Here is an 11,444-nt window from a genome sequence, read left to right on the forward strand (position 1 = left end):
ATATGTCAACAAGGGACCGGAAAATCCCACAAAAGAGAATCTTACAACATAGTCATATCAAAAATACGCCAAAGTGTTAAAAAACAAGGATCAATCACGTCTATTAATAATAAAAAAAATAAAATCTTGGACTCATAAAAAAAGAAGAACTGATATTCAAATGAAGAACTTAATTGGATACTTAGCTCCCACATGCACCTCACTCAATAAATGTTCTCATTTCAATATTATTCTCAATAAAGAATAAGGATAACACTGCTCTAAGTTTAAAATTATGATAAAAGTCCAGTCGACCTATGATGAGGCTACAATCATAAGAAAGGCATAGTGGGGCCAAAACAGTTTACCAACCAAATAGGGTTATGCCTTAGTCTGCGATGAGTACTTGTGCCATGGTGAGATCAGGTTTGTCAATAGTGGAAATAGTCTGTTTCTATATCTGCCTTCTACTCATTCGATAAAATGCCTGAAAAGGATGTTTCTTGTTAATGGTTGTTGCTAATTGAAGCCATGCATCAGTCCAATGGAGGATCCTAACTAGCCCTGAACAAATATGAATAAATAAATAGTTTTGTATTGGTTGGAAATGAATTTCCATTGTACTCATAAGGCTATTCAAGTGGTTTGCTCACTTGCACAAAATCATTTACAACTTAAACCATTTGCCACCATCCAAACAACTTAGGTATTGTTTCAAATTTTCAGATATTTGGCATGGAAACCTACCTGTCTTGTCAGGTTTTGTAGACGTAGTTTGTTAGAATGCAATCCTTTATCTAGACCCCCGTTGGTTCGAAAGCCTATTTTTAATTGTAGGTTTCAATATGAATCTTCATTTTTGGCTTTTGGTTATGGAAATTGTTAATACTTGTCGTTAAAACCTCAGTTTTAGAAGTCTTACAATTTCATGTCTGCATTTTGTTTGCTGATTCTCACTATATTTTAGCTTCTCTCTTCTTCTTTTTTTCCAGTTTCGTGAGGCAGATTTCTAAATCTTGCAGACCTTGAACATGTTAGCTTACTTGAATTTCTCTGTTTTGTTCTTTACATAGTTTCTTGTATCAGTTGCACAAAGGAGCTGCTCATTGTCACAGCCATGACGTGTGCTACACAGGTTACCTTTTTGTTGGTTATTCACTGGTGGGTACAAATATTTGCTAATCTATAATGCATGTTTAGATATGCAGATGCTGTTTATAAATACTTTTAATGCACTCTTTGAACATAGCAATTGTGTTGTTTCTTTTTTCCATGAAATTTCATTTATTTATTTATTTTGTTAATTTCTTCTTCCTCATCTTCTCATGTGATGCAGGACATAGAAAATTAAATATGATATGCAAGATTTCAGGCTTAGATCCTACCAATTCAGAAACAATCACACAAATTTCACGGTCCACATGAAAATCCAAACATTCAATTAAAAAGGGGAATCTATGCGAGTCCAAGCCGACACAGGCTAGGACTGGACCAATAAAAATTATAAACCAAACGATGTCAAAGGAAAATAAAATCAACTACTCATGCATAAAAATCAGTCCCTAATCCAAGGGATTCCCTAATTTCAATTCAAGGAATCCTAAGGTGATAAAAAACAACAAATCAATTAGGGATCATGTAATCTAGGGTTAGGATTCATGAAAAAAGGCTATGAGAGGATAAAAGAGGATAAAAACCGGAGCCAAAAGATGATCCCGCGTGTGGACAGCAACAATGGCCCAGATAGACGTATGTGTGATCCCGGCCGCACGTGTGTGGGGCTCAATATTCAGAAAAAGGCCACATTGGCCCTGGTCGGCCAGGGATGAACTCCAAACCTCCCAAATCTCAGCTCTATCCGATGTACGGTTTGTGCGTGGTGCTCCGCCAAAGTTTCAGCTCGCCTGCGGTCCGAAATCTGGAAACTTGCTATAATGAAGAAATCCGATGCAACAAAAGGATAAATTTGAAGTACGGATGGTGGGGGAAGATGGAAAAAAGATGATGGAAGATGAGGGTGAATTGGGATCGATGTGGCTTCGCACCACGGTAGTTAGCCCTTCGAAAAGGGAAGGCTTCGCACCCACTTTTGAATTCTTTCACCTGTGAGCGGAGCATTGTCCAATGACCGGAATAGATGAGCTTATCCATCTGACATCAGCGTTGAATTTAGAAAAATGACTTGTTTGCCTGTTTCCAATTTTAGGTCATTTTGACAAAACATGTAATGGCTATTCTAATTTTTCCCGTTACAGTAAAGAGTTTTGCCCGATTCCACCGTCATGTTGACCCGTATCAATATAGAACACCTATTACAGATCGAAATTTTCGATATTCAAACGAAGGTTACATCTTCTCTAACAAAAGTCAAAAATTTCAGGTAGTCCACCATGAACAAAGTAAACTGTTGGTTAAAACAAGTTCTTCTAACCGTCTATTTGTTTTGAATGATATGGCCCACCTTAGTTGCGAAATAGCCTGACGCTAGACCTGAAGATCTAAACCATGTAACCCATTTGATGAAAAGATATAATGTCACATATGTGCTCCACATGGATAGGTGTATTTGCCTGTGGATGGACAGGGCTCTCTGAACCCGTGAATCTAGAGAAAACATACCGTTAGTCTCAGATTTAAAGATTCTAAACCTATGATCTTTCGTTTCCATTTTGTTGAAATTAGCCGTTTCTTTCATTATTAACCAAAATCAGAGGAGATTTCTTATTGTGATTACCTATCTGCCGTGGGGTCCGTTAGAATAAACAAACCACATACCCCAAATTTAGTCGGCTTGTTTGCAGTTTAAAAGACTTCAACTCATTAGATTTGGCCATGACTCTCTTGAGTCAGTCTCAAGAAATTAACAAAAATAGATATGACTCACCAACAATCTAAAACATTAATGTACCATTGTTAGCTGGATCATCCACAAAACCTTGACCTGCAACACATTTTGCAGGGCTATTGTGATGTGTACATGACATCCAACCGTCCATTTTGTGCACCCCCTCATGTTCTATTTACCATCCAAAATCAGATTGAACCGAAATTCAGGTGGGCCGGATCATCAGAAACAGTTGGAATGAAAACTCCCACCATTAAAACCTTTTAATTGTGTCAATCCAAAATGCAGGTGAGCCATACCATGTGATGTTAGAGGTTTTGAGGCTTGATTTTGTATGGTGTGGCCCAACTGAGTTTTGGGTTGGCTTGATTTGCAATGATGGACGGTTAGATGTTATGCACACATAACAGCGGTCCCAAAATGGCGATGTGGGCTGATACGAGTAACGTAAAATGCATTTGTAGTATCGGATGATGGCTTGCCTTTTGTTGGGACAGCGCTGGATGATCTCAACCGTCGAATTTTTTAGGCATGCTCGGCAATCTTCTTCGGTTGCAATGGTCATGCATTGAGAGTAGCCATAGACGATGTTGGGGTCTTCGCCGTAGGTAGCGTTGTAGTAGCCTGTGAGATTGATGGACCCATTTGGAGATAACGAAGGGAGTAGACGGTTGAGATTGGCTTCGAATTGGCTCCCGGAAGTGTAATTTGAAGCATCGGATGGACAGACGGTGAACAGTGGATCTACGGCTGTGATGGGATCTTGAGAAAGAAGTAGTAGGGAAGAAAATAGAAGTAAATGGAAGGATTTTGATACAAGAAAATGCATTTTGGAGAGAAGTGCATTGAGATGTGGGGAATGTTAAGAGCTTTATGAGAAGCATTGAGGTTTCTCCGTTATGGGCACGTCCAAGAAAAGGAGTGTATTTCAGTCCTCACGCGCTAATGGTCGCACGCGGATTTCCTGCCTTTTCCTGCGCAAGGATGCTAGGTGGGCCCCACCGAGATGTTTGTGAGAAATTCACCCTGTTCATCCGTTTTCAAAGATCATTCTAGGATATGAAACAAAAAATTATATGTACCCAAAACTTAAGTAGGTCACACGAAAGAAAACAGTATGGGTTGAGTGTTGATCGTTGAATCCTTCTTGTGGCCATAAATTTTTGTGTAAGGCAATTTTATTTATTTATTTATTTTTTTAATTTTTTGTTTGTATTTTCAGTTCATCTCAATGGTAATGACCTTATAAACGGTTTGGATGACATATAAACATCAATTGGAGCTCATAAAGGTCTCAACAGTAGAAATTTATTTCCCCAATTTTCCCTCTCCCGTGACTCACTTTAGTTTTGGACTCACCTCATTTTTTGTCACACGTAGTATAATGAGTTTTAAAAACGGATGGACAGGGTGGATTTCTTACTAACATGTCAGTGGGCCCCACTAAGAATCCTTGAACAGGAACTTCAGGAAATCCACGTCCTTCTTACAGGGAGCGGGCTCAGATTTGGTAGTGACCCTCACAGTACCGAGGTCCCTGTGGTTATATGCTTGAAAAACTATGTGAGACCCACCATGATGGGTGTATTCGATCCATTCCGTACATCCATTATGAAATCCCATATCACGTCATAATACAAAAACTCAGGCAGAACCAAATCTCAGGTGAACCACACCATTGAAAACAGTAGTGATTAAACGCTCATCATTAAAAAAATTTAGAAGGCCACAAAATTTTTGGATGAAACTAATATTTGTGTTTTGCCTTAAACAGGGCGTATTTGACCTAATCAACATGGTAGATAGCAAATAAGTATTATAGTAGGCCCTATCAATGACACATGCACTACCATGAGCTCCTAAAATGGACAGGCAATATAAATAATCTACATGGGGCTCACAGAATTTTTCCCCACCAACAAGTACCCAGATGGGTAGAGGAGGGGTCACTAAGTGGAGTCGGGCAAATTCTTAAAAAAAATATTAGTTTTGCATTCCACCAACTCTGTTTAGGCCACTAATTAATATTGTAGCTGAAATAAGTGCTCTTTATGATAGGCTAAGGATATGTGATTCTTTATGCATCAACCCTGTAAATTTCCAAATTCGATCGGCTATGGTAGTGAATGGCATTCTATGATCAGGAGTGTTGAATCCTTGGGTGGTGAAGATTTGGTTGAAGAGAATCCAAAGGGCCTGTCCGAAACATAAGATTAAAGGGTATTGAATTGCATTAGGTGAAATTAATATTATTTTTGTGTAATGGCTTTGTCAGAAAATATCATGGTATGTTGACAGTTCAATATGATATTTGGGATCAAATTCTTCCTTTAATTAAAACCTATATTAAGTAAAACTTTTATTTGATTGTGGATCATGCAATGTATTTAATGGGCCAAAATTCACATAGATGGTGGTCACTTATATGCATATGAAATCGGTTGCGTAAAGGGCCTATATGAACGTATTAAAACACATGCATCACTGTGGGGCCACAGATGTAGTACACTTCAAATTCCACCAAAAATATTCCACCGTAGCAAGAAGTTATCTTGTGCTGGGATTGGATAATGTAACACATGGAGTCTAATCCCTTTCATCTTTTTTTAATCCTGAGAGGCAATGTACATTTGAACAAATGCAATTGTAAACCACTTAACCCTACAGTACGGCTTTCATCCACACTGTCCATCGATTTTGCCATATCATTTAAGTTTATAATCTAAAAGATAAGGCAGATCTAAAATCAAGTGGACCACACCACAGGAACCAGCATTGGCAATGATGCCCACCCTCGATACCTTCCTATGACTCACCCTGATGTTTATTTGCCATCCAACTGGTTCATAAGGTCACATAGACCTGGATGAAGGGAAAACGCAAATCTCAGCTTGATGTAAAACATCAGTGGTCCCCGAGAAGTTTTCAACGGTCGGCATTTAATCCCCACCATGTGGTCCAATTGGCCCTTGGATCTTATTCTTTTTTGGGCTTCCTTTCTAAAATGATATGGAAAAATGGATGGACCGTGTGGATAAAATCATACATCACGGTGGCCCCTCAAACCCTGCTTGGGACAGGCGGGTACCCAAACCGCATACGCTCTCACCTTTAAGAAAAAAAGTCAGGCAAAGGTGCAATGTTGGTCCACCAGCTTTTAGCCATACGTGATCCTCTTTTACAGGACAAGATTTACTGAGGCCCCTCCCATGGCGAAACAACACGTGTTAAAGATTGCAACGCATGTGAAAGATCCATGCCACACGTGGGCCGCACCATGAACATCCCAAATATCAAAGGTCAGGGTAATACACGCATTGATTAAGCCAAAATGTACCTAGAATATGGACCGTCTCACTTTTTCGGAACCCTCTTCTTCCTGTAAGTTTGACTTGACTGGTCCAACATTTGTAAATGGAATGCTCGATTTACACTTGCGCGGTGAATGGTTAGGAATCTAACACGTGTGGCGTGCACCCGGATCTCTGAAATGTGTTCCACTTAGCCATACGAATGGCACTCGTTGAACGACAATAATTTTGTAAATACACGACTAATATTTTCAAAGATTTTGTTTTTGCATGGGACCCACCTTCTGGAATCATCCAGGACACGGATTCTATTCGAGACGGTGTCGCGGAAAGTTCATTCGCTCAAATGCTAGGTGGGGCCTAACATGTCGTCTGCAAGAAATTCACCACGTCCATCTGGATTTTCTGCTCATTTCCAAAGATAAACCAAAAGTTAGGTGTATCCAAACCTCAAGTGGGCAAATCGAGAGGAAAGAGTGGAGATTAAGGGCCTGTTTGGCCGCGTGAATTACGGTCGATTACATGGGATGGAATTACGGGATGGAATTACAGCCATCCCATAATTTATGACTTGCAGTATATTATCGGTTGCATATGGTGTACACCTCTATCCCATGTGCCGTGGTGATCTGTTTGAGTTCCGTGGGATATCAAAAAGCGGGTCACTCCTTGCAACTTCACCACTGTACGGATAACTATGTGAAACCCACCTGATTTATGTCTTTTATCCACTCCGTCCATCCATTTTATTAGATAATTTTATGTGTTCAGCCTAAAATTGAAGCACACCCAAAGTTCAAGTGGACCACACCACAGGAAACACTATGAATTGAACTTTTCCTGGTGAATTTTTTTTTGGGGTAAATAAGTTTTTGATCTATATGATGTTTATTTATTTTTCCCTTTATGTCTTTTAGATCTTATGATCACTTTGGATGACAAATAAATTACACTGTGGGTCCTAGGAAGAATTCAACGGTGGGAATCATTATTCCCACTTTTTCCTATGGTATGGACGAGTAGAGCTTTTGATATGCTTTAAGTTTTGACTCAATGCCTTAAATTAGCTGGAAAAACGGATGGACAGCGTGAATAAGCTGCATACATTCACTATGGGCCTCAATACAGGAAAAAAAACATCTTAAATCGATAAGCCGCGTATCTCGGTGGGATTTCAAAATCCCACCAACTTCATTGCACGTACCAATCCCTCTTAATACACCGAGAGACAGACGCCATCAAAACACCACTCCATCCATCACATTAGGGATTAAAGAATCCCATTCACCGCAATACCCATTAAGCTAGCTACCCAAACTAGCCCCTAAAGGACCACGTTGAAACAATCATATGGCTAAAGAAGTTATTTATCATACTATGTTTTTAACTTACTTATTTCTTGTTTTTCATTTGGGGTTCAGTTAATCTGACATAGGAAGGACATGTAGAGGTCAAGCATGGTCTTTCCATAGAGTTTCTCTGGACTCCTGATAGGAACTTTTTAAATCTATGATTAAAAAATAATAAAATAAAAATAAATTCTAAAAAAATTTATAATTTGACTAATATTTGAATAAGCGAGTTTACACCCCTTTAAATAAGGATACTATGTCATGGAATAAGTTTCAGAATTAAACTACAACTAAAATTCTTAGAATTGGTGACTTACTATAAATAGTAATCTTACTATTTATGGACAGTGGTGATTCCTATTAGTGTGCGTGGATTTCGGTGAAAAATAGTGAGTGTCCTATTTGGCTTATTACATGTACTTTTAATGTTGTGCACAACTTTTAATTAAAGTTGAAGAGTTATACTAAAACTTACTATAAATAGTAAAAATGAAAATAAAATAGGAATTGGACCGTCGATCTAATGGCATTTCATGCGGGCAACCTGACATAATGGGGTTGGGTGGCTAAACTAACAGGTCCTACCCTAAAATTATATACGGTATGTCTGGTAGCTCATTCTAATTTGCGAGATACGATCCATTCTAAGTTCTAAAAGTCCGGATCACTTCTATTGTCAACTAAGCCTTTTCTTATTCATCTTAGCTATGAAACTGTCTGCAACCCGCTTTACATCATAATCCAAATGGAAATGACCTTATGAATGGTTTGGATGGCTTATACATATCAAGTTGCACCCAATTAAGTTATTCATCTAGGTGCACACAAATAGGTTTGAACCGTAGTTATTTCCCTTCCCACTTTTTCGTCTTTTGCCTCAATTGAGTTTTATACCGGCTTCAATGTTGGTCTCATCTCTCAAAATGCGATGGAATAATAGATCCACAGCTGAGTTTCTGACAAGCATCACGGTGTGCAGCCTCTACTTTTTCAATAAAGAAGTATAAAAAATAACGGAAAATAAGGTAGTGACCACCATTCTTCTACCAAAATGTCACATGTTAAATAAATTAAAGCCGTACAAAAGGTGATATTTATAATGAAAATTAGTTCTTTTTAAATTTTGCTTATTAAAGAGGTCGTGTATTGAAATAAATGGACCAATAACATTATAACGGAATGTACAAGACAGGCTCACGTGATAAATGGATCAACACAATGTTTCTTCTAAGTGTTCTCCATTATCTATAACACATTTTTTGCGGATGAGAAATCCTTCTTGCAAGACAGCTTCACAGAAAAATGGCGCACGATCGTATGCTTGGTATGCAGCCTTGACCATTTTTAATAAATAAATAAAGTAAAATGCATGCAGCGCATTGGACCTGTCAACTCCAAGGTCGTGGTCAAGAGGCGACCACAGCTTTCCCAGCTTTTGTTAGGTGTGGAATAGGGACGCGGCTTCGGTGGATACCCGACCTTAAAACCTACATTGATATCTGTGATGTCGCGTTCCAGTCGTTCATGTCCCGTCGAATACCTAACAAGTAATGGAGAACATTGAAGACTCAAGAAGTAGTGGGTGATGAGTGGGGACTCTTGACTAAGTCAGATGTACAGACTCATAGTAGACTCATTGTGTGCCTAGCAGGATCAGGGTAGTTGTCCATACCTTGTTCCCATAGTAGGGGGTCAATTTATAAGTCGGTCAATTACATATTAAGGTGAGTTTGATGGAGGGACCTGCATCGCAGAATCAATCAGCCTTTGGATAGTTCTCTAATTATGCGTCAATGGGCATGATCCTCATTGAGATCTCACTAGGCAATCCCACCTATATACAGTGGGGATCCTCTCTGGATGTTTTCTATTCTTAAGTTCTGGTCAATATCCAAGGCCGAGGTCGGTACTAGAGGCCAAGGTCAATGGTCAAGGCCGACCTCCAAAGTTGATGCCCGAGGTCGAGGTCAATACCCAAGGTCGGTGTTCGAGGCCAACCTTTAAGGTTAGTGGCCGAGGATCGAGGCAGACCTCCAAGGTTGGTGGTTGAGGCTATCACGTGGGGTTGAGGTTGGCAATCGAAATTAGGATTTGTGGTTGCCACTTGGGCTGGTCCCGGAGGTCGGGGTTGATACCTGAGGTCGGGTTCATGCCCCGACCCTTCTTAAGGAGCTTCTCGTGATAATAGCCTTGCTATGTCCTAGGCATTAGGCCAGTTCAATTTTACCCATAACAACCGCCCCCTTATTTTTGAGTTCGACTTTTGTGAGCTCGGGAAATAATGAGGTTTGGACTGATGCGTGAGCGAGATATTTCGAATTTTAAGGGAGGCTAGCTCGCCTTCTAGGAATATTTGGACTTTTCATTTTGCCATTTAATGCTAGAGTGGGATGGAGACGACGCTCGTTATGATAATCAAGGAGGATATCATGACCGTGCTTTGTACGAGGAGACATGCGAGTGGTGAGCGCCAGATACTCTTTAAGCGAGTTATGAGCTAACATCGATCGACCCAAAATTAATGCAGGCCGAGGATGAACCCCTTGCTGCCGCATGGACAAGAACGTGCACTAATGCACCTTTTCACGTTTTGGCAATTAATGCACACATTTTATGCTTCTGCTATGGAAGCCTTATAAATAGGGAGGGGCTGCCCTCATTTCCTTTACTCGCTAGCTTACATGACTCCTGCCCCGATTCCTTCTCCCCTTCTCTTCTTCTCTTCTCGCCGGATCCGGTCATTAGGCGATTTTTGGTACGTTTTCTTCTTTGCATTCTTTGTCGTGAACCTTCCTCTCCGATTTTTTCTTGTTCTTCTCCTTCGTTTTTCCCATTAAATGTTGTTGGAAGGTTTTGACAGAACGTCTGTATCAAGGGCTTTCCATGGGGAATTCATCGTTGAAAAGCATGGATTCCCAGTTAGGTGCCTCCTTGAGCAAACCATCTCTAGTGATGGTAGCTCGAGAGTAAGAAGTTATATCTACTCCATAAGCTCAGCATTAGCTAGAGGTTTGCCTTTGGAGGTGGGCCCTTTTGGATTGATGCTTCAGGAAGCAGGCCTGGCCTTGTTGGGAAATGAGGTTGAAAATGTCCTCCAACTTGACAGTCTGCTCCCCAGAAGCCTTGTACGCTTCCATGGCCACCACCTGCACTGCAGGGATCGAAGACTCGACCTCCACCAGTTTGGCCTCCACCTCAGCCAGCGCAACCTTGACTATTCTCTTTGGCCTGCCAACTCGGCCATCTCGTATCGTTCCTTGATTAGTACAGCAACAATTGTAATGACTTAGATAAAATGCAACCAATCTATGCATGCATGTTAAACCACATACACCATGCACCCTTTATATGTTGCACACATGTGACAAACATGCGAAAGGCATAAGAATAAATGGGTATAAACGTAATTTTTTTTTTTTAAAGAAAAAAATGTGTGATGTAAGAGTACTACCAAAAAAATCGAGAAAAATATACGGACTTTGAAAGTTTTTAATTACGGATTAAATCTGTACTATTGATGCTATAGATTTAATTCGTACCTAAAACTTAATTAATTCCTCACCAAATTCATATTAAATATTGATGGTGCTTAAGAGGCTCCATGGGGCAATTGGACTATATGTTTTTGATTTAAGCCATCCATAAATTTTAATATATAATTTTAGTGGATGAGCCGAAAAATTATGGAGATTAAAGGTATAAGTGACCACACCATAAGAAATAATAAAAATTAAATTTTTATTGTTAATATGTTGTGTGATCTTTTTGCAGCTTACATCTAACTCATTTTTTGCATAAACCTTTAAAATAATACTTTAAAATTAATGGACGAAGTGGATAAATAACATATATCAAGGTGGGCCCTACGGTCCTAAAACCCACGGCTCAAAGGGCCGTCCGTCACGCGCCCCTCCCAAAGATGAAATCCAAATCCGTCCTCCCTTTTCTCCTGCGCGC

Source organism: Magnolia sinica, chromosome 12 (assembly GCF_029962835.1).
Source record: "Magnolia sinica isolate HGM2019 chromosome 12, MsV1, whole genome shotgun sequence".
Classification (NCBI taxonomy): Eukaryota; Viridiplantae; Streptophyta; class Magnoliopsida; order Magnoliales; family Magnoliaceae; genus Magnolia; species Magnolia sinica.